The sequence below is a fragment of the Simochromis diagramma genome, unplaced genomic scaffold (assembly GCF_900408965.1).
Source record: "Simochromis diagramma unplaced genomic scaffold, fSimDia1.1 OVJJ01000344.1, whole genome shotgun sequence".
In the NCBI taxonomy this organism is placed as follows: Eukaryota; Metazoa; Chordata; class Actinopteri; order Cichliformes; family Cichlidae; genus Simochromis; species Simochromis diagramma.
The window spans coordinates 9,211,686-9,237,201 of NW_024387375.1; the positions used below are offsets into that span (position 1 = coordinate 9,211,686).

Genomic DNA, 25,516 nt, shown 5'->3' on the forward strand with positions numbered 1-25,516 from the left:
TAAAAAAAATCATTATAAATATTAATATATAATATAAATATTATAAAAAATATTATAATTTAAAGAATCCGAGACCTTTGCACATTCACAGACTTCCCTAATAAATACCTGTTTATGTGGAGGAATGAGCATATGTACGGGCTTTATGCATGCACATCATTTATGCACCCTGCCCCATGTGTCCTTGTGTTTCATAACGACTCGAGCTATAAAAGCGACAGAATGACTCACTGGATGAATAAAATGTCTTTCCATCTACCTGCCTGCATTTCACCTGGGTCAGGCTGGTGGTTTAGTCACTGAATGAATTAAGGCTAAATAGGTGGTTTTGTTCTTGCTAAACAGATTATGAATAACTCTGAATGTGTCATTGTCTGATTTTCTGTTTTTTTTTTAATTTACAAACTCCACAGTGTCTACAGTTAAACCATAATTAAAGTGGAAATGGACTTTAAAGAGGATATCTACTTGCTAAGCAAAAAGAGCAGGGGTGATGTAGGCAATTGTTTGTAATCAGCAGAGCTCAGTATTTATAATAAGAGCACCTCATGGTGTTTTTCGTTTAATCTTCTGCAGACAACCATCAGATGTGTTTTAATGAGGACAGCTCACGGTGCAAGATAACTGAAAACTCAGCTCTCCCCTGGTTTTAGCTTAGCTTGGATGCGCACCACAAGATCTCATCAAGTTTAGTTCAACTAATTAAACCCAAAGTTACCATACTCTCCCAGCCCAAATTTTACAGATGAGGGAGCTGCTGTGAGAAAAACCACAAAGGAAAAACATTGATATGGTTGGACTCTGAAAATATTTTCTGAATTTGTATGCATATGACTCCTTAATTGGGGCTAAATCTTGTCAAAGTATGCAGTGTTTGTCCACATTTGGCAGAAAGTAGCGGGGGGTTGCAGGGATCTAAATCTGTATCTGAAGGAACAGCGGGGAAACCTGTCCAACCAGTGCAGCATGCTGATTTGTGTCACATTATTCTGTGCAGTTCTGTCATTGTACTGGGACTTTTTACATCTGGTGTCACACCTGCACAACAGAATGGTTGCACAAAACAACTGTCAACATTAATATGGAAAGTGCATAATCTTAGGATTGTGTGTAAAACTCTGAGAGGGAGAATTTAAAGATGTTTCACTTATTGTCTGCAGCTGTTCATACCTTCTTTTTTTTTTGGAATGTGTTTGTACCTTGTGTGGCATCACGACTTGATGTTCATCAAAGGCATTTTTTTGAAGGGGGAGAGGTCTTACAGTTTCCTTTCAGTGTTGAAAGACACATAGACAGTGGCCCAAGACAGACTCATCGCTATATTAAAAACACAAGTAAAAGACTTTAAAATGAAAATAAAAGAGCATATTTTTCATTTTGACAGAGTTCTGCTTTGATGAATTTAAAATAATAACATATTTTATGAGGTTCCTTTACATGAATGACTAAAAAAACCCTGTGACAAATAAAAAAATTCAAGATCACACAAATGGTATTTAATAATATTTCAATGATTTTTAATGTGTGCTTGTTATGTTTCTTTTATGTGTATTTAACAAGGTTTTGAGAATTGTAAGGTAAGGTGTCATGTCAATGCTAGCATTAGTGTTTTGTTTTTTTTAAAAAAAAAAACATTACTAGCTGTGAAGTGTAATGGACTAAAAGTCAAGAATAACTAGTTCTATCAACACAGGAAGCACATAACTTCACAAGTAATTTGTCTCCTTTAGATAATATGGATAACATGGTTGCATAGGAGAGTGACACTGACTTTAGAGTAAGGTCAAGGTAAAGGTCAAATTTATTTATATAGCACATTTATAACAGCTCATACTGCACATAGTGCTTTATAAACTAAAAGGCAAGTAAACAAGGAAAACACATGACAACGATGCAATAAAAATATTAATGAGAAAGAATAATACAATAAGGCAATAAAACAACTAAGATCAACAACAACAACTGAGGCTTAAAAAAAAAAAGTACTGGTCCAAATTGAAGTAGAGTTGCAGTAGTCCAATCTGCAAGTCATGAACAGATGAATAACACGTTCAAAGATATTAGCTGGAAAGTATGGCTTTACCTTGGCTAGCTGTCTGAAATGGAAAAGGTTAAATTGGACTACTACACTCACCTACACACTTTAAAGGAATCGCCAAGGTACACACCGAGGTTTTTAACATTAGTTTTACAATGAACAGATAAAGGGCCAAGAGCACCGTCAATATATTTACTAACAGAATTGCCAAAAATGACATTTTGTGTTTTGTTTTCATTTAGTCCATCCATCTTCTTCCACTTGTCGGCAGGGGCAGCAGCCCATGACCCGGCCCTGGATAAGTTTCATTTAGTTTTAAACTACTTAACACCCACTGTTTAACGTCTTCAAGGCAACCTATAACAGCTAAATTGAAGATATCCCTTCTTTTAAACACAAATAAATCTCCAAGTCATTTGGAAAACAGTGAAATGAAAAGTTAGACCTTGAAAAAATAGACCCCAGTGGCAATATATACAGTGCAAAGAAGGCTGGACACAAAATTGAGCCTTGAGGCACACGAGGGAGGGACTAAGAGGGACTATTTTAAAGCTTTAGCCCATGTTCTCATAAAAAGGTCCTTCCAGATAAGTAGGACCCAAACCAAGTCAGCATACTTGGGGGAAGAATCTGATGGGCAGCATGATGATCTTAGGTGATCAAATACCATAATTACAGTATATGATTCGAGGAAACAGGCTCAGACTGCTCCAAGGGTGGTTTTGGGGTGGCTGTAGCTCAGGAAGTCGAGTTGATCATCTAGTAATCAAAAGGTTGGTGGTTTGATCCCTGGCTGCTCCAGTCTACATGCCAAATAACCTTGGGCAAGTTGCTGATGTATCCTATGTGTGAATAGTAGATTCAAAGCACTTAGACAAAAACGTTAAAATATATGCTATTTGTGGACACTAGGTCTGAGATAAACTGAGTCTTTATAGTCTCTTGGTAAACAGAGAGGCAGTCCCTAAATATCTGTAAAGAAACATACAACCTGTAGTTTTTCCATCTCCACTCAGCATGTTTGTATTCACGTCTAAGGGTGTGCATATATTTATTCAACCATGGCTCTGACAATGGCTTAGATTGAGTCCAAGATATCAGTGCAGGTGGAATTAAAAATATCAGAAAAGTCCTCGATGATTTCACATCTTAAGTTAATTATCCCAGAATCAAGAAATGCGGCATAAAATTGAGGAGCCATTAAACCATTAATCGCTCATCTTTTACATGCTGGAGTGCACAGCTAATCTACAGAGCATTGTAACATTATAGTGAACAGCACAGGAAAATGATCAGAGACACGCAAGTCAGATATTCCTGCACACATCCAACCCCTGAGACAGCAGCCAGTCCACTATGTGTCCTTTTTCATGAGCGGGGCCAGTGACCCACTGTGTCAGGTTACAGGAGTTTATAACATTTAGAAAGTCCTTGACCAGAGGTTTAGACTCACAGCAGACATGAATATTAAAATCACCGAGGACTAAAAGACTATCAAAACTGAGAACAACTCTGGCCATTAAATCTGAAAACTCCTGGATAAAGTCCTTATTACATTTAGGAGGACAATAAATGAGAGCACACAGCACAGGGCTGTTCAGGTGTACCTCAAACAGCTAGACCCTGAAACTGGAGAATGAGTGTTTGATGGCAATGAAAATGGGTGTTGAACACTGTAGATAACCCTCCACCCCTACCCAAGATCCGAGGGAGCCTGAAGAATGAGCAATCTGAAGCAAGAAGTTCAGAAAAAGCTACAGACTCACCACGTTGAAGCCACGTTTCTGTCAGATACAGATAATCCAGCTGCTGTGACTTGAAAAAATTATTAAATGCTAGATTGCTAGCAAACAAAGCCATTTAAAGGGTGTAGATCTTAACATGTAGAGCATGGGCAAGGCTGCGAGGTTTGACGAGATCCACGCCGCGTCCACAGGATGGAAGCCAGGGATAGGCAAGATCTGTCCAAAGGTACTCTCCACTGGTTCTCTTGAAACCCTGTTTCCATCTTCAGATAACATCCATTGTTTTCAAGATGGCATTTCAGCAAATGCAATCTCTGCATGCCACCCGACTCCAAGGGTTCCTTCAAAAGGACACCAGAAAGCTGTCAGTATCGCAAATATGTCCCTTTGATGCAAATTATTCTTGGCATATATCTGCATATGGAATTAGTAGTATTTACAAATCCAACAGTTATCATATGTTTTATCATATCTGTTGTTTTTCTGGCCAATTGATGGGTGGAAATGCAATATTCACAACTTTCTCTCCAAACTGCTACATGCCCCATTATGTCAATCACTAATTGTGTCTCTGCTGTTTGGTGCTAAAGCGTAAAAGTGGCTTTTAGAGTATTATCTTTGAAAAAGAGCTCCCTGCAGGGACTGAAAATGGAAGTAAGGGAGGTGAGAACCAACCAAAATAGTTGAAGGCTTGTTAGCAAAACAGCGGCATGACACTTATAAAGCTGAAGATTCCAGTGAATATTCTCTGCAGGAATACTTTTACACTGTTATTTTGAAATATCACTTATCACTGGTTTGAGAAAGTTGCGCGACACAGCTATATCTGTACTGAAGATGCATCAAATTTGGAATTTTATCAGGTTTGTCTCTCTGCAACAATCTGAAAATAATCAAGTCGTGGCTCCCGCTCGCTTCACTTCAGTGGAAACTTGACAACAGTTGGTGAAACCCGATGTCAGCACAGAGTGCAGCACAATATAGAGGCAGGCAGACACCAATCTTACTTGAATAACAAATTGAATCCCTCCATCTCACATGTGAGTGAATTTTTTTACGGTTACAGTCAGACTAAGGAATAAAAAGATGCAACATGTTGTTGGCTGATGTACAGGATGCAGTTTTGTAGAAAGCAGTAAAAAGAAAAAAGTGAGACATTTCCACCGGCTCCCTGGGTTTAGTGTACTCACACTGATTCTTTAACTTCAGTCATATTTTTTTCTCTTAATTTATTTAAGACAAAAAGAGATGTTTGCTTTAAACTATAATACTTTTAGACAGTGACAGGCCTTGTTATCTTGTTGGTGATTGTTGTGAGTAACAGAAAAGCAATATTAGAACACAATATGCTGTCCAACACAACAGAGCAATAAACAGGGAATCTTTCAAACATTTGGTGTTTTGAAATATGATTTTTATTTCAGTTTTTTCCCATTTTGCTAAATGGAATAACTTTCACATCAATGGCTATGCTTGAAAAGTCATTCAAATAAACAGTAGCGAGCAGTTTCAAGATTTAACTCACAAGACAGATGTGGAAAAAGATGAAAGCAGAGAAAACAGACAAAGAAGAGCCTAGTTAGAGGACAACTTTATCGAAATGATCCTGTCAAAGATAAGCAATCCCGTCAGTCAATCATAGCAAATGCAGAGATTGGACTCAGAGGGACCTGTTTTAGACCGCCTGTGGCACAAGTCATTTCAAGCCAACATATATATATGTTTGCGAGTGCCTTTTAGGCCACTATTTCTTATCTGCCATCACCGTTCACTCTGATCCCTATCGTTATATAAAAGGACTGTATCTGTGGCCCGCCATATCAATCTCAACGCTTCACTGGATTTTATATGATGAACAGGCTGCTTAACTTCTGAGATATCTGACAAGAAGTTTCTTTTTCGGCATGACAACTATTTATTTAATCTTACTGTAATTTCTTTAGATACACTTTTACATTTTCTTTGAGCTGTGTTTTCCTTTGAAGATCGATTCATGTTTTTTTTTTAATAAGACTGAACATAACTGTTGTATAGCAGCACAGGCTGGAGGAGCATTTAAAGTTTACAAAGAAAAAACTTTGCAAAATAATGTGATTTTTGACACCTGCTTTGTTTCTTTATGTTTATTAGTTTGAAAGCACTCCAGTATTATAGGCTGATTCATGCAGCTATTACTGGTTCATAATAATGTCTCACTATTTTTCCTTTATTATATCTTAATGAGTACACTGCAGTAATATTCACAGGGCAAATGCAAATACACGCTTACAGAGGCACACACATGCAGGACTTGAAATCATGTTGTCTAGCATTAGGAAATGTTCTCTAATCATCAGCCCTCCCTAATTAACTGCTGCCTTTACTGAACTTGGCTGGGTAAGCCTGAATGTCTGCCACTGCAGAAGAAATTTAGTAATAATTTAGTGAGAACAGGGCAGCCTACCAAAAATGAGTTCATCGGTTCTCAGAACCAATGAACTTTTTTACTTTTTCTGTCCAAACATTGTTGTGAAAAATCTGAAATTTGCATTTACCTCCATTCTGTATGGAGTGCAGCATCAAGTGTTTAATTTGAACGTTGTGTGTTTACTGCACTCCATAAATGAATTCCTTTTACAAACAGCACCTCCTTCATTATTTCCATCCAAAATTTGCCAATTAGTATAAAAGCCATTCGTACCAGCCCTAATTGTTTAACCTTTTGCTAATCACTCTTTCAACACGGCAGCTCACAGACCACAATCACAATGTGCAGCTGAGTGAGAACGGAGCTGAAATATGAGCCTGAGTGCAGAAGAAAGTTTTACATAAGTTTTCTTATAAAGAACAGGCTTTGCTTTTGTGTTCACATCATGTAGCAGGCATGGTTTAATCCACGTTGATATCATGTCTGTCAGTTTCAGACTTAGTGTTTACGATACTTGTGTAATTAAAAGACTGACTGGATACTGCAAAGCTTATCTGTATATAAAAAAAAAAGATAGCCCATGTAGTAGCAATTAGTATGATCATAAAGTAAAACATTGCTTCTAAAGCAGCAATGTGGCACAGTGGTTAGCACTGTTGCCTCACAGCAAGATGGTCCTGAGTTCAATTCAGACCGGGGTCTTTCTGTGTGGAGTTTGCATGTTCTCCCCATGTTTGCGTGGGTTCTCTCCAGCTTCCTCCCACAGTCCAAAGACATGTAGTTAGTGGGGATGGGTTAATTGGAAACTCTAAATTGGTGTGAAATAGGTGTGAATATGAGTGTGTTTTAGCCCTGCCCCCTGGCCACCCTAAAAAGGATAAGCGGAAGAGAATGGATGGATGTTTCTAAAGTTAGGATTTATTTCTGCCTGTGTCACTCATATAATACAACATTCATAATACTAAATCTTTTTTACTGAAACCTTTTAAAACTCATCTGTGATCCTGCAGTGTGAATACTCCCTCCATAAAGATCAGGTTAAATCCATATTACATGGTATTCCTATTTTAATTTTTTTGACATAGCTTTTCTTATCCCTTAAACCTCGCAGACATTCTGAATTGTCACAGTAAGGGAACCACATAGTGGCTGCATTCTACTTAGAAGAGGTCTTGCTTTTGTACATGCTGGTTCAGGGATAGAGTTGACTGGTACTTTTAATGGAGACATTAATTCCACTGGTCCTATGATTACTCTAGTAAAAATGCCTGATGTGAAAAAGCTCTATTTGTTTATTTTTCTTCTTTTTTATGTTATTTTAATCTCATGGCCTTTTAAAAAAAAAATGGAATGGGTTTTTTTGGGGAATTATACCGTCAATTAGACTTAGTAGTACTAAAAACAAGCAGCATAAACAAATAAATGAATAATTACTACACGCCTTAATTAGTGAGAATGTGGTTAAACACAGGTGATAATGGTTTCAGTGTTGTCTCTTGTTGTTTGCGTCCCTGGGTTTACCACCATGGTTTATTGTACCTACCTAGAAAAGAACACTTGCCTGTTTTAGGCAACATCAACATCAAGTTTTTAAAAACGTCATTTTACAGACTAATACAACATAGAAAAAGGAACACAAACAACTACACTGCATTCATTCTAATGCAAACAAAAAGTACATTATTAATGAACACAGCCTGACCTTTTAAATATTAATAAATGGTTTTTGCTTTGTTCTCTAGACAGTGTATATTTATTTTGTTATTACTGCATTTTTTGACAGTCTTCTCTGGCAAAGCCATTTATCATGTTCATTTTGCTCTGGGTGCCTTTAGAGCCTTAGCAGTGATATCACCTGATAAAATTTCAAGCTCTGTTATTTCTTTGTTTACATTTCTTAATGATACTATCTATCTATCTATCTATCTATCTATCTATCTATCTATCTATCTATCTTTGGTTTTTGGTTGCATGTTACATTGAATAAAAGAGTAGTCTCTCCATGATACCATTTAATTATCAATAGCTGTGGAAAATTAAATAATGTGAAAAGAAATGTAACAAAAGTTAGTAACAGCATAGTATTATTTTTGTAGCAACATGATAACCTTTGAGCAATAAATCTGTTATTTCTGTGCAGTATTTGGAAGTCAACATATATATATAGTGACATTTACATGGTAGTAACATCGTAATAATGAGGAAATGTAGGTGGCTATTTAGTGTAAAAATGAATTCTACTAAATATTCTAAAAGTTACACTTTATTTGAAGATAAACACATAATTATCTGTTACCTGGAAACACCTATGGTAATTTGTGTATAAGCCTTGATGATAAATCATTGCTGCAAAATGCAAAACTAACCCTTCGTATTTCATTTCATAGTAATATTTCCTCCAATTGAAATTTCATTGCACAGTAAAGCCAATAAACCCAGTAACAAATGAAACATAGTCAAGTTAATGGTCATTCATTACAGACGTTCACTGAATTTCAAAAGTGAATTTTATCTTTCAAGGTAGAAGCTGCCACATCCAAAGAAGAAACATGCTCCGTTCTTGAGCAGGGAAAAGAGGGTGGTGTAAGCGTCTGGTCGACATACCCTCCAAGCAGAATGTCAGTGGATCACTTCTGCAGCTATAATATAGGTGGAAGGGGATGTAACCAGAAGCGACGAATACAGGTGTGCAGAGAAAAAAAATAAACAAAAAATTGAGATGCAAAGGGTATGGTGAACTGGCTGCTTTAAGTTATGGCACAGGATCATTTGTACAGATTGCAAAGAGTTGTTTATAGAGTACAATTAAAAAGCGATCCACCTTTTGATCCGCAAAGTTTATTCTGCCAGAAAAAGCTACAGTTTTTGCAATTCATATTTATTTTACATGAAGTTATTTGTCTCCATGCAATTAATAAAAAATAAGCTTTAATTTCTTGTATAAATAACCTCTGTTCGCCACAGTCAGTGCCATGATAAGAGAGAGCCTGGTTCTCTCAAGCTCCATCAGATGTTCTGGAAAGTATCTGGGAAATGTCCTCTTCTGGTCTTTATTAGATATTTTATGGGGTGCAAACCACAGAGCTTTGGCTGAACCATTCAAGGACAGTTAGAGCTGAGTCCCAAAGCCCTCCAGTCTTAGCTGTATCCGTGAGGTTATCAAAGCTGCTCACAGGTGACCCACTACCTGAGTCTCAGGTATCTGCTCTGCTTTGAAGATTTCTTTCTTGACTTTTATCAACAATACGTTAATCGTGCAATATAAAATCTAAATGTTCTTAACCCATACTGAATCCAGGCTGAAGGACGCATACTGTACAAATAGAAAGAAAACAGGAAACGTAAAAAGAGAAACAAATTTTTAAAAGAAAGACTTGGAGACTTGGGAGAGAAAGAGTAAGAGTTAAGTGCCTATCAGAGATACTGGTTGAGTTAGAAGAAGAGAACAGAGAACAGAGAAAGAGAGGAGAAAACTGTAGGGTCCAGGAAATCACAGAGAGAAAGGCCTGTTGTAGAAATCACCCTGACTTCAAGGACACTCATCCAAATTGAACAGGAGTGAAAACAAATCAAGTTGTTTTGCTCATGAACAATAAACTGACCTGGTAATTGAATCGCTGAAACAAGTGAAAGAAATGCAAAAAACATCTTAGAAATGAACAAAGACTACACAGGAGTACAACACATGCTTAAATTCCAGGCATGCTAACTTTAAAAACAGAGGGGAAGGACGGGAGAACCACAAAACAAAAGCACTAAAATACATGAATGTCGGGTTGTGTGAAAATGTGATGGTAAAAGAAAAAAATGCATTAAGAAAAATATTATTTTCGTTTTACCTTGAAAACAAAAAGCACTGAGAGAGAGAGAGAGAGCGCTGTTCAAGGAGAACATGTTAACTATTTTGGGAAAAGCAGAGTTTCCAGGGGAAGATTCTCCTTCCCTCAGTGAAATTTAGGGATAACAAAAAATACACTGTGATTTCATCAGACAGTGGCTACTGACTAAAGCAAAACATTGTAAAATGTATTTATATATTATTTAATTAAAAAGTAAACTCAGATTGATACTGACTCATTTTCATTTCAGTCAAGTAAAACAACAGGAAAGACTTATTCCAATCAATAACTGAGACATGATTCTTTCCCCAACTGAAAGGATTATTTTAAGGTAAAGGAAATTATTATTTGAAAAAAAAATCCTGTATTTATACTAGATTACAGAATATCTAAATTATATGTCAGACTCCACAACAAAGACTTTTGCAGCTGATCAAACCCTCACACGTGCAATAAGACTGCTATATGTGCAATTCTATATGCTATATGTGCAATTCTTGTACAATTCTTCTTCTGACGAAGTTGTACTTTTGTATTTTCTTACTCAGTGGTATATAGCATTTGTATTTCTATTTTATTCTATTGTATATATTATTCTATTCTATTCTATTGTATATAGTATTTTATTTTATTTTATTGCATTCGAGTGTTTTCTAATTTCTGCTACATAACTTTGCACTTTTGCTGTAACAAAACAAATTTCCCACCTGTGGGACTAATAAAGGTCATCTTATCTTATCTTATCTTATCTGTAATATTTAGTTGAAAGCATCTCTACTCTTTAAGCGGTTCAAGTTATGTTAAAAAAAAAAAACCCTGAAAAGCGAATTATTCTTATTCAAGGTCTGAAGATGCACCAATGTCTCCTATTGGTTGGCATAGCAACACACTTTTCTAGTACACACTGAATGAACAGGAGACGAGTTTAATAGACTGGATTACTCCCATTAGCTGCTATACATTTGAAAACTACATTGAAATCTACAATAAACTGTGTATTACACAAACTCTCCATGATAACTCTTTCTTTATTAAAAAACCTCCAAAATGTCAAAGATTTTACAAAGCACAAAGTAAATGAGTTTTTTCCAGGTCAAGACGAAAATTCTGAAACCTTAAATCCTTGGGAAAAAAGTATTCATATCATGAAGGGTATTACGTTAATTATTTTTTTAAATACAGGGCAGTCACTCTGTGGTAATCAACATGAGAGCTTTTATTCTTCAGCCGATAAAGTCTTCACTTACGAAATACTTGAGAAAATCATTACTTGTAAATCAAGGAATGGATGAGTGTTTGCTCATTAAAAGATGATATTTTCTTCTGATAAAAATTAACATTAATTACATATCTTCACATTTTAGCTTCAAACTTGCACCTCTCACATTTTCAAGAATCCTGAGTGTGTGTTTTCACTTTTCCCCCATCAGAACAAGAAGGTTGCTAGTTTGACAATGAAATTTTAACATTTCCTCCTTCCTCCTCCAATGGCACATTTAGCTTTTTTTTAATTATTAGTATTATTTCATTTAAAACAACAGCACCAATGAACTAGACCATGTCTAGCCGTGGGCAGGGGTGGGCCCAGTCCATCCAAACATGCTGTCTCGCCAGTTAAAAGTAAAGAAAAATATATATTTTTTGTTTTTATTCAGACAGTGACAAAAGCATCACAGAAAACACTTGTTATTCAGTAGACAGTCTACAGGCTGCCTCAAAAGACACCCACTTCCCAGCAGCTTAATGCGATCATATATACAAAACACTTGATAGGAAGCAAACCATTGTGTCTCTTGGAAGTGTTCAACTATGAGCTGAGCAAGTAAACCTCCCACAGGCATACACAGTCCCAGTGGCTGCACAGAAAAAAAGAAAAGAAAAAGAAATCGCTCTGACTTGTAATCTAAGATGTGTTGTGATGTCACTGATGATGATCCTGTTTTCTCCATTGGATACTGAATGACCCACCACTATATGTGGGTTAAACTTTCCCTTAAATATGCTGTATGGTGTTGTAATGCTCTTTATAATAGTCTTGTGTACTTTTATAGTAGAACTGGATTAAGTGAGCAGCATAAACAACATCAAGATAAGCTAAAGAAAATCCACCACCTGGCCTTTCTGTGTGGAGTTCTCCCCTTGTCTGCGCGGGCTCTCTACAGGTACTCAGTCTTCCTCCCACAGTCCAAAGGCATATAATTAGTGGGATTAGGTTGACTGGTGACTTTAAATTGCCTATTGGTGTGAATGTGAGTGTGAATGGTTGTCTGCCTCTCTGTATTGGCCCTGCAATAGACTGATGACCTGCCCAAGATGTACCTCGCCCAATGACAGTTGGAATAGCCTCCAGCCCTAGAATAAGCGTGGATGGATGATGAACTAGAAGATACTTACCCAACACATTAAATTTCTCATTTTTCATTTTTCATTTTCACTGAACAATTTCATACTGCAGCTACAGTGGAATTAATTACAGCAGCATTTGAAATAAGTCAAACAGTTCTTGAGAAAGTATTAAAAGAGACTGACATTCCTGGCTTATTACATCTGAGTGAAGGTAACAGGCCTTAACATCCAACCTTTTATGTTAAAAGAGAAACGGGTGCAATAGCAGAATTTATCTATTTATTGAGTCACTGATGATTAATTGTTAATTTATTTCGATCATGTAAACAATATACAAATACATTTAGCAAAGAAAAGAAGAGAAAATAATGCTATACAAAATAAAGCTAACACATTTCAATATTGCTTCAACTGTTCCAATTCAATTACGTATCGAAAGGGAGTGGGAAGAAGTACACACTTATTTAATCCCACCCCTTTGCCATAACTTATCAGTCAATATTTTGCCAGCTTCTTTACTGATGTAATCTGCAGTAAAAAATAGTAAACAGATTTCTGATATAATATATATAACATCATGAACCTTTCTGAATTTCAACATTTGCTGAATTTCAACATTTTCCCTTTCTTTATAACTCATGAAGATCACATCTTTATAACACTTTTTGAACTGCTTTATTTTTGGACATTGCTTCAGCTCCATATATGCAAATATGTGCTTTTGCTTAGCAAATCACCTTTGATTCTTAATCTAAAAAGTATCAGTCTAATTAATATGAGAAATGAAGTAAATGAGTAATGAAAATTATTTTAGTGTCTGGATTTTGTGTGCATAGACGTGATTCAGCTTGGACCATGGGAGATTAATGTCTGTGTATGAGACTTGCTGCAGTAATGTGAACAACAAGAAATGTGCCTCCGGCCCATCGTTACCCTTGATTTAAAGAAGAGAAATGTATTAAGTATAATTTAATAAATAAACACAGAATCATAATTTGTGTGATTTTGTTGATAGTTAATCATCATTAATTGCTTAATACTGATCAGAATATAATTAGGTATAAGTTTAACCAATATAAGAATTATTCTAATAACAGGCCTCTCACTGAGAATCAGTATAGATTAACTTGTTTGTGCAGAATTTCCTTGTAGGGTGTGTGAGAGAGAGAGCGGGATGGGAGGGGGGAGTGAGTGAGACACTGAGGGGACCCCTAATCTCTAGAGAATCTCTGACTTTGACGTGTATAATCTGAAAACGAAGTTGTATTGAGTATATTATGATTGAAAAACACAGTCATGAAGGGGAAAAGTCAGAGCTTCGCTTTTACACTCAGCTCTCTCTTCACTACAACGTACAGCGTCCCAATCACTGCATCTGCAAACGCCAATCTGTCCCTTCTCCCATCATTCATGAATAAGACCCTTAGATACTCCATTTGGGGCAGGAACTCGTCCCTGACCCGGAGTGGGCACCTCCCTTTTTTGGCTGAGGACCATGGCTTTAGATTTGGAGGTGCTGATTCTTATTCCCACTGCTTCACACTCGACTGTGAACTGTTCCAGTGTGAGTTTGAGGCCGTTGCCTGATGAAGCCACCGGACCCAAATGAAATCAGCACAACTTATTGCCGGCAATGCAGACCAAGCTCTTGCAACAGCTGTATAAGGATCGAATGGCCCATGGCAGTGGGCCAGACACCCCGTAGTCCCGAAGCAACCCTGTAGGACACGGTCGAATGCCTTCTCCAAGTCCACAAAACACATCTGCACTGGTTGGGCAAACTCCCATGTACCCTCAAGTATCCTTAAGAGGGTAAAGAGCTGTTCCAGTGTTCCATGACCAGGACGAAAACCGCATTGTTACTCCTGTATCCAGTGTTCAACTAACAAATGGAGTCACCTTTCCAGTACCCTGGCATAGACTTTCACAGTTTTTCCTTTTTGACATATTAGATTGGATCTTAGAGGACGTTTTGGGAGCTTCTACCTGCTCAGGATTTCATCCTGCATGGCTCGGTGTTACATGTCTTGCAGACTGTTTTTTCCCTCCCCTTTGTTTTCGGTTTCTCCATAGGTACGCAGAATGGAGGCTGGTGTAAATTTTGAATCTTCAGCTATTTGGATGCAGGAGAATTTGAAAGGACCAAGGAGGATTGAGGACTCTCCTATCAAGGAAGCTTACATGTGGCTGGACTCTCTTTTTCCTCCACGCCACTGATGACTGTTTGGCACACCTGTGTTATGATCTCACGTCCACCAAAACCTGATCTTGGTCAGCCTGAAGCCAGAGTTAAACAGCCACCATTTCCCTCACGTGTGATATGAGAGTGCTTCTATTGGATAAAAAAGGTCATGTCATTGCTGATAGCCTTTCACCATTTTTTCTCCATCTATAGAGAATGGCTCTCACCGTGGTTCACAGGAGCCCCAAAGCCTTAGAGATGGCTCTGTAACCCTTTCCAGGCTGAAAGATGTCATGACTTTGTTTCTCATCTGTTCTTCAGTTTCTTTAGATCGTGGCATGATATGTTACTTTCTGAGATCTTTTAGCCCCCTCCACTATGTTAGAAAGATTTTATGTAAGTGACTTCTAGTTTCAATGGGTCTGGACGTAATCAGTGCTGGAAATGGCTAGTGAAATTTAATTAAGTCTTCTAAAAATATGTGGTTAATCACAATTAATTGGTGATTTACAAAAAGGGATAGAATAACGTTTTCACACAGGGCCAGGTAGGTCTGGATAGCGTGTTTTTCTCTTAATAATAAATTAAGTCATCATTTATTTAGAGAGACGAATGTATTTTGTATTTACTCGTGTTATTTTTGTCTAATATAAAAATTGTTTAATGATCTGAAACATTTGAGTGCGAGAAATATGAAACGAAGAAATCAGGAAGGTGACAAAATACCTTTTTGTGGCACTGCTGCTGTGAATGAACTCTGATGACTTGCTCTTTACACTACACTTCAAAGCACGAAAGATTTGCCAGAGTTCACGGACAAGCATTGCTGACATTGTCATGTCAGTTCATTATGCAACTGTTGTTTCAAAGAGCAGCGCAATCCTTTTACACAACAGATGAAACGTACAGAAGATGAAAGAGGGAATAAAATGATGGACTGTGGTGGAGGAAAGGAGAGAAGTACAGACACAGGAGGAGGGACAAGAGAGGTAATCAAATGCCAAACCTGTCTGTACAAGCATGCATGCACATTTTAGTGATGTAGCACGTGGATTGTAATTTATATGCTTATTTGTTTACTCCATCTCACTCATATCGCTCTTTCTCTGACCTTCTTCTTTTGTTTCAGTTTGTGCTTCTTGTCTGTTTGTATAGCTATCTCTAAATTGGCCTGTGTTGTGCTGTGGATTGTTTACCATCCAAGTCTGAGTTTGTCTAACTGTCCCAAAGGGCGTGTCCAATTACCTGTCAATAGTGGTAGTGGTGGGAAATTAAATTGTATTCCTCCTTTCCCTTTTCTACATCTTGCCTTCCTATCAGCTGTGTTTGCCACCTTATTTCCTTAATATCTAGGCTTCATTTTTTTTGTCCCTCTGCCTCAAAACCAGTTTCATCCTTCCCCTCCTCTCTCCTCTCCCTACGATGCCTAGTCACTACTCACTTGCCTGATTGTCTCCTCTTCCTTTTACCAACAAGCCAGTTGGTTGTGTGTGTGTGCAACAGTGTGTTACACTTTCACAATGTGGTGTGTTTTCTTTGATAGTATTTTGGCTGGCCAGCATCCCAGTTCTTCCCTCATATGGCTGAACACATTAAGGGAAAAAAAACAAAACCTTCCTTTTCTGTGCTCTGGCGCACTATCCAATCTCTTTCTCCACCATCTGCAGGTGGTTTCAAGGAAGAAAAACAGATAAAAAGAAGACCTGCTAGTTAGATAAAGAAAAAAAAAACACAGCTAAGCACTATGATGGGATTTCTGATGGACACGTGTTAGAAAAGATGAAAACACAGATAGAATGAACATAGTTTTGAAAAAACTAAAAGCAGATTTCCAAAAATTAAGCAAAAAACAAAACAAAAAAAGAAGTAGCAATGAAATTATGTCCTCAAACTTAACTTGTGTGTGCAAGCTGCTCTCATGACTTAGAAACACTGAAAAGTGAAGTGACAACAAGCGTCTATATGAGGAAATATGTATATGTAAGGCGTGATTTCAGTATCGTAAGGCAAGCCAGATCTTTAGGCACACTTTAAACAGGGAAATCATGCCTGGACCCAACCAAAGGGGGCAAAATTAAAGGTACTGTTACTAAGTGCTTCAAGTCGTAAAATTAAAAAATAAGACATACTCCAGCATAAAGTACATGCATACACATAGTTGAAAATTAAAAGGCACATGCCCAAAAAGTCAAACGAGTACCAAATTCTTTCCAAAAAGCTAACCTTAGCTAGTGGACATTTAGATTAATCATTAGATGTTGAGAAGGGCTGAAAAGTTTAGGTGCTGGAAGGATGACTTCTAGATTTAAAGAAAGTGTAGAACAGTTCAGACATTATCTGAAATGTGGTCTCAGGTCTGCTACATAAACAGGGGCAAGACCACGTAAGGTGTTTAATACAATTAATACAATGAATTTAAAATTTCACCAGAAGCCAATGTGTGTTCGCCAGCTCGTTTTTGTAATATTTCTGGACCAATTGAGTGGTTCACAAGTCACAGTCTAGACAGGATAACATTATAGTGTGTACTAAAAGATTCAAATTATTGATTGATACTGTAGGTTCACTTCTAATATTTTATAGATGAAAAAAAAAACAACTGGGTGAGCTTGAGATGTGAGATTCGTTTAATGCCAAATCTAGTACCAGGATTCTTAGCAGCTGATTTGATGTTGCTGGCAAGAGGGCCTGTGTAATGACTGACCTCGGTTTTGCCAGGGTTACAGTAGATGACATTGTATTGGTAGTAAAACACTCAATAAGGCTTTTGAGAAAGGCTCATGAGTATACAGCTGGGTATTGTCAACACAGACAAATGTTTTTAAACAAGGACACACTGGCAAATAGAAAAAAAGCTATAAAAACACGCAAATGACAATGAAAAAAAATGCAACAAAGGTAGAAAAAGAACCCAAAAGCTCACAAAACACAAGGTGAGTGTTTTTAGCGAGACAATAACACGATGGAACAGCTACAGAAATGATAGAAACTAAAACATGGAAAGTATTGCATCGAGACACATTTAAAGGAACAATTTTCTTTACTGTGAGAAAAAGATGCAAAGTAATATGTGTTCTAATCACATGACTCATAATACTGTAGATAAATCAGGTTTTTTGTTTCCGTCCAACTTTTTATTCAGCTTCCACTGTGTTTTATTCTGCTGTAGTTGTATTTTTTTGTCTGTGCGTTATTGCAGCATTTTTATATTTGCTGATGTTTTTTTTTTTGCAGTGGGTTTGACCTTTCAGGACCACCATATCATTGTTTATGTTCTGTTATTAGTTTGTGACATTTTTTGTTTTAATCAAGCATTTCCCTGACCAGAATAAGCCAGTGCTTTATATATCATTCGCTTTAGTTAAGGTCAAACTATTTCATGGAACTTTTAAAAATAGGCTTTGATCCATAAAGATCTAGGAAAAGTCAAATAATCTAAGCTGAAAGTAGAGTTGCACTGACTGAAAGTGAAGAGCAGTGCCGGTCTCCAACTGGGTAGTTGGCTGGCATCCTGCCTGCACTGGATGCTCGGAAAACAGATAGGATCATCCTATTATTACGCTTATTACAAATTCAAAGACAGCAGTATCATAGAAAAGTAAAGATTAGCTAAGCCCTTATTCCTTAATGCACCCGAGCAGTTAGCTGGCAGTTAGCCACTTTAGTAAGACTCAGCTTTTGCATATCATCATAAACATCATTGAACTAAAACAAGCTTATAGTGGAGAAGCCTCTTAATTTTAGATGCTGTCTAATTTTTCCTGGCAGCAAGCCACTTTAAAAAAGCAGATTTAAACATCTGTAAATTATTTTCATCTTAATTAGTGTAGACAGGCTTATCTGTTCTACTCAATATCAGCTTAACAGGATACCTCTATCAAGTTTATAGTTGGGATATTCCACTTAGCTTTTAGGTACACAATACCAACTCAAGTCACTTAATACTCTGCATTTTCCTAAATGCTTATCGAATATTCAGGTGGCTCACTGAAATAGCTATACGCTTCTAGATGTGACACACACGTTGATCTGATCTCTTCATTATCATTATTTGTATTAGCATGAATATGATTTGATTGTCATATCAAATAAACTTTAAGACAGTTGTATATTTTTTCCAGTGCAGGTCAGGTTAGACCATCTCTTACAACATAATAAATATATCTCAAGGAGAGAGTTCAGGCAAGAAGTTTACTTGCTTAAACATACCCTAACCAAGACACAAAGATCAGCAATAAGTTGATCAGCTAAGTTGAAGAGACTGAGCAGTTCACCTGTGCCAGCTTTTATGGGCTGTAAGACACAGGTGACCCACATTAATTGGCAATCCTCCCATAACAGCAGGCCATAGCGTTCACGATGTTCCACCTTGACACTGTAAATTATTCTGAAAAGAGAAAATAAAAAAGCAACAACAGAAGGTAACATTAAAACACCCCCATTAATTAAAATGGCTACCACACAATCTGGTCCACAAACGAGCCTACACCCACCCCCTTCCCAAATCCAATTTCCTACCCCGGGAACACATTAAGGAGTGGTGGGGAGTAAAAATTAATGTTAGCAGGTATAGTAAGTTGGCCTAATTTGTCCTTATTACAGAGATTTCTGATCATTTCTCATAATCATAACTAGTTTAGAGAAGAATGTATCTACCCCAGATAGAAATAGGTTGAACAGGAAAAAAATTAGCCTAGGAACATCAAGTGAAAATCTAGTCGTTGGCACTTAAATGAGCACCAGGTCTCATCACCAGTGCCCAACACCACATAGTCTGCACACACACACACCCACACAGCACTGCTTTGCCAAAACTCCAGCAACAAATTGGAATTAAATATGCGCATCAACCACAGCAGCACACCAAAAGGCTCTTCTGAACAAAAGATATTCACACTAACCAAAATGTTCAGAAAGCCAACAAAGAGGGAACCAAGCTACAGCAAAGCTGACAGCAAATCAATGCAGTTAATGGGGTCTACAACAAAGCTACCAGACCAAACTACCAATCTAAATATTTCACACCACTATTCAAATTCAACTTTGTGACTCTTACTCTTCATACATTAACCAGTTAAACTTTTTCACCACAAGACTCATTTCTTCTGGTCTGTTTTCATCTGCTGTAAAAAAAAAGAAAATGTGACCAAATAAATGTACATTCATAAAATACTTCACTTTCATAAGCTTTGAAAGGATCCCTAAACTTGAATAAAAGCCAAGTTGCATCAATGAAAGCAACAGTAGGACTAGAAGGCTAAATTGGACAACAGACAGTAGAGTACAAAGAAAGAAAGACATCCGTGTTGATTGCTTCTTCTTCTTTTTTAAAGTAAAGGCAGTTCACTATCTATTAAAAACACAGGCCTGGATTTTCCTAGATCTGATGTTGTTATTAACAGGTCTTTTTCTTGCCACCTCTAATCAGAATGGTTTTCATAATCATACTTTTTCTGATATGTAGGAACCTTAGACCAGACTAGACATTCTTCTCACAGCTAATAATTTAAAATTCTTATTACTGCTGTGTGATCTCCTTCCTGGTTGAGCTGATATATTTATGAACATATTTGAAATATTTGTCTAAGCTGCAAATAAGCAGAATTCTCTTTTTGGCTCTTACACTGGTGTCAGAATTGAACATCAGCTATGTAATGCTACTTAATACTACGTTGGCAGACTGGTTTCCAAAGCAATGAATCTACGGATTTTGGATACACATGTGCTAACGAGAAACACTGAAGAAACATGGTAGATAGTTTTTTATTAAATTAGACATTTTATTTATTCATGAGGCAGTAATCCAAAGGGGAAAATGTTAATATAAAACACTGACCACTGTGAAAAACCGTCCTATTACAGTATAATGACTTCTGTAAATTAGAGGTAAATTGGACATGAAATAGAAATTCACCAGATTTCCTGGCAGAGATGATTTCTTTTATCGAATAATGAATATATTTCTGAAAATATGCAAGCATAAGTGTGGGATTCAAGAGCATTAATCTGTTCATTTTTGATACTGTAGACTTACTTAAGGTAAAAGTACACTAAGCCCAATCAAAGGTCAGGCACTCTAATTAATAATAATCAGCTACCAAGCACATTTTCCCACTGCTCAGCTCACCTCGGAACATTATCATTGAGTTTCGTACTTGTTCTTTTAATACAGTGTCAATTTTCAAATGGTCACTTTCTGGTCATTTGCATTAATAAAGGTGTTGTTGAAGACTGTTTGAAAAAAGGCAGTGCAGCTACTTTAATGCTGTTAAAATACTTTACATTGCTGCTGCATCTTAGTAACTTAAGCACTTGATCATGCTCCGTGACAAATGTGGAGACAGACTGCTGCTGGCAGGCACAAAGACAGCACTTCTGCTTCTGCATGCTTACAAATAGGGGTATGTGTAAACAGACGTATTCAAAATATGATGCCAACCTCTCGCCTAAGTAATGTGTAAAAAAAGAAAAAAGTACAATGCAATTGCATAACTGAAACAGGCTTTTTGATTTGTGTAGACCAGGGGTGGGGGAACTCCGGGCCTCGAGGGCCAGGGTCCTGCAGGTTTTAGATGTGTCCTTGATCCAACACAGCTGATTTAAATGGCTAAATTACCTCCTCAACATGTCTTGAAATTCTCCAGAGGCCTAGTGATGAACTAATCATTTGATTCAGCTGTGTTAACCCAGGGTGATATCTAAAATCTGCAGGACACCGGCCCTTGTGGTCTGGAGTTCCCCACCCCTGGTGTAGACCTATCAGAATCAGAATCAGAATCAGAAAGGGTTTTATTGCCAAATGTTGAGCGGGTTTACAACATTAGCGGGTCACATAGATCGTTGCAGCCATTTCAAAGCCATATGCAGGGTATACAGCTGTATGGTGCACTCAATACATATTTTGTTTTGTTTTTCTAATTTGTAAGCAGTGCTGTGTAACTTGGTTTTTAAATGTTTTAATGGTGACCTGCAAAGTGCCTGCAGTTGAAATAAAACATGAATAAACTAAATAAAACAATGGCTTTTAGAATGAATGAACTGTTATTATGTGAGTCATACACTAATATAAATATGAGGAGCAATCAAAGATTTAGGAAACTATGCAAAAATAAAACTTATTATTTAAATAAAAGTTCTGGCTTCTAGCTGTGATACAAGCTTTAGCTGAAGTGCCCATTGCCTTAACATTCATGCTAATTTGCACTGTGAATTTATGACCTTGAATCACAATTTTTATCAAGTTCTACACTAACACAATCAATTGACCATAAGAAGATTGATTCAAACATAGCAGTAGTATTGGATGCACTCTATTGATGTACAAGGAGATGACCTTGGGTTGAATATAACAGTCAATTCTTTTCCAAGTACTGTCCCTGAAATTCTGTCAAGAAAGCAAATTCCAGGTCCAGTCCAGACTGATTAAAGTGCTGAAAATCTGGATGAACAGGATACTGAAATGAGCCGAAGAGAAGACATCTTATTATCACCCCAATTAGAGATTGCTTACCATTTCCTGCTGTGTGCATGTAGACGTGTGTACACACAGCAGCATAGTTGTGTGAGAAGGAACATTTGTGTGTGTGGGGAGAGAGAGAGAGAGAGAGAGAAGGAGGCTATATGAGTGCATGAGTAAGTTTGCAGTTCCTCCAGTCATTCCTGCCCTTTCATCTATAATTAGTGTATGTTGCAATGACAGCTTGGTGCAGCACTCAGATTGGCACAATGACTGATGGGCAAAGCAAACTGTAATTGGTTTAACTGGTTTTTGCTAGTCAAAATGTTTTTGTTTGGTTGCATTTATAAGAAATAGTCATAGAGTTAATTTCCAAAACACTATTGAGACAAGGTGACGATTACTTTAACTTTGTGCAGTTACAACTATCTATCTGTTTCCCTATTGGTCTATTTATTGTAGATAGTTCCTTATAATCAGCTAAGAAGCAACCAAAAAATTGATGTGCAGGGATGTGCAGGAAAATCAAGCCAATAAGAAGAGACAAATGTGATCTGGGACCTTAAATTCAGTAAAATACATCTTGTAAACATCCCCTGGGGCACATACCGCCCTTGTGAAAATACCAACTCTGATGTAGGCACAGCAGAGTACAGTCACCTAATGGCTGAAGGAGAGCATTTGTTAGAGTTGAATTGTTAGATGTTTGTCATTTTTATGTTTACCATTTGTACAGTGTTTTAACTGATGAAACTTCACTGTCCTTCCCCCCAGATTCTTGAGGTTCTGGTGGGGGGCTGTAATGTTTTATTGCAGATACATCCTATCTGGAAGATCTGCTTCTTTTGATGTAGGCTTCCTACGTTTACGACCCTTTGGTCAGCAGGAGGTCTAACACACACACACACACACACACACACACACACACACACACACACACACACACACACACACATTCTTACAGAAGTTCACACATATACATAAAATGCTTTGTCTTAGAACCAAGGGGGCGTGGCTTTGTTCTGACGTGTTTTGTGTGAACTGTCTCTCAATAAAAGGTAGCAGGAGGAGGTCAGATCTGGGGGTCATTTTCGTGGTGGACACAGACGAGGCCTCCCTTGCGCAAATAATCGATCGATCGACTGTCTTGTTTTCTTCATGATGAATAAGTCTCTAGAATTAGCGGGGTTTGTGGAAACACAGACCCAACAGCATTGTCTGTCTCAGTTTCATGGATGGTACAGAACTAACTCCCAAAGAAGACTGGAACGCTGCAGGTCATACTCAGATCACGATAACATCTTACTTCCAATTGTCTATTCTTGTTTTAGTCCTAATAACACTGTGGGGGCAAGAGATAGATATATTTTCCAGATATTGTTTCCATTTTCTGCAGTAGTGTTGGTAATAACCTGGACGCAAACCTACTTCTGCTCTCCCGTGAACAAAAGTCTGTGATTATAATGAATGAAGTCTATCATCCATCCTCCTCTTTGTTTCTGTGTGCTTATGAAATACTAAATAATCCATATTGGTCTGCAGCATATCAAACACAGTGGTTATGTATGCTTTATAACAGATGAAAACATTATACAGATTTAAAAAATCTAAATCAGCTTAAAATAACTGTATAACTGTGATGGGTTAATGATGACTGTTTCCTGTATGCTATTTTCCTCTTTGCTTTCCTGTCTGGTCTCTATTGCCAAACAAAATAATTAAAATGAGAATAAATCTACTTGTTCCTAAATCTACCTGTAAGCTGTTACAGCCCCATTCCTCTTTATCAGGAAACATGATTTCCTCGAGGTGAAGTGGAGAAAGCAATGATTATTGTTGTAAGAGAGCAGCCAGCACCACTAAAGCAATAAGCAGGAGAAAATCTGATTGAAGAAATGGAAACAATAGTGTCGAAGGAGTTGCACATTTCCAACATGTTTCCACAAAAGAGATGAAAAATAAACAAGAAAACAGGCTGAGGTGAACATAACTGAGGTGATAATCATCGTTTCCCCTAAGACACTCAATGCAACAAGTAAAAAAAAAAAGTAAAGTTTTGACATCAAAGCTCAAATGGGAAACAGGAAACAGACCATAAGAAAAGAAATGGTGGATTGATTTGACAGAATGAGTAGAGAAACTCAGAGCAATAATTATCGAATAAATTCACAAACTCCAGCGTCTTTGAGATAATGCCAAGAAATGAAGCAGCACCTGATGGCATCCAGCAAGAAGGGATGAGACAAGATAACACAATGTCTGTTAGAATATTTAGAGGTTTTTCCTCATTTTGTTTTCATCACATGCAATTTATATCTGATTGTTACGTGTTTAATTCTCATTCTGAGTATTTTTAGGTTGCGATGTTTTGAAAAACTGTAAATCATCTTGATGAAACACTACTGCTACTACTACTAATAATGATAATAACAATAATAACAGCTATTTTTATTAATTGTCATCATAGTAGTAATTGTAATAGCGGTAGAAACAGTAGCATTTGAGAGACAATTCAATTCAATTAAACAGCACCAAATTACAACAACAGTCACTACAAGGTGCTTTATATTGTACGGTAAAGACCCTATGATAGTACAGAGAAAGCAGAGAACATAGGACTCATCATTTGCCCTCATACATGATGTGAGGCAGTTTTAAATGTATTTAGTACAAGAAAAATCCAGGCAAGATTGAATTGAACATTGACAAATAACAAATTTGTTGCGTGAAACATGCACATGTGGTGTCTGTGGATGAGGCCCATTCAGTGGAGCATTTTACTTGGGTTAAACATGCTTCGCTGGCTAGCTGTAGAGGGTGGGATACATCGTCCGTGATGGAGAGAGGTTTTGACATCTTTCTCCTCTCCGCTTCTGTTTGGTATGTAATGGTAAGGGTCAAGTTTAGGGTAACAAATGAAAGTTTAATAGACTATCCTCAGACGTGTGTGTGCGTGTAAGCAGAGATAGTGAGTTTTAAGTTGTGTTGTGTGCCTCAGGTCTATACTCCTCTTTGAAGTGGGAGAGCTGTGTGGTTTTGATATGAAGGCATTTAATATCCCTCACTCACACTGTGATTGTATATGTTTGTGCATGTGTGTCTTTAAAACCGTGAAATTCTGTCTCTCTTTTTTTGCGTGTCTGTGTTTCTATGTATATATATGTTAATTTAAAGACAATTAAGGAGTCTCTGCAGAAAACAGTGCAGCTGTTGCTCCGTCAGTGGGTTTTCCTCAGCTGTTTGATGGGTGGCTGGATTTATTTCTGTTGCCTTCTAACCCCCATCTTAACACAGCCACCTCTAATGCAAAAGACCTCAATTTGCTTTGGGACTGCATACTGTTAATGTTAAATTCACACTGTCTGTGGTGAGAGAAGCAAACAATGCAAAGAAGCTACCATGCAGAGATAAATGACCATTTTGATACCAAGCAAACAGCCAGAGGCTATGATCAGCCCTTTTGTCCCTTGCTTTTGTTAAATCTCCTTCCCAAACCTAGATTC

At 37.3% G+C, this 25,516-nt stretch overlaps 1 long non-coding RNA gene across 1 annotated transcript; it reads left to right on the forward strand.

Annotated features, from left to right (window-relative positions):
* Nucleotides 1-946: 946 nt before the first annotated feature.
* LOC120719393 lies at nucleotides 947-22,962 on the forward strand. Its single transcript, XR_005692677.1, has 3 exons — nucleotides 947-959; nucleotides 8,062-8,065; nucleotides 22,797-22,962. It is a non-coding gene; the product is annotated as an uncharacterized LOC120719393 (long non-coding RNA).
* Nucleotides 22,963-25,516: the final 2,554 nt, after the last annotated feature.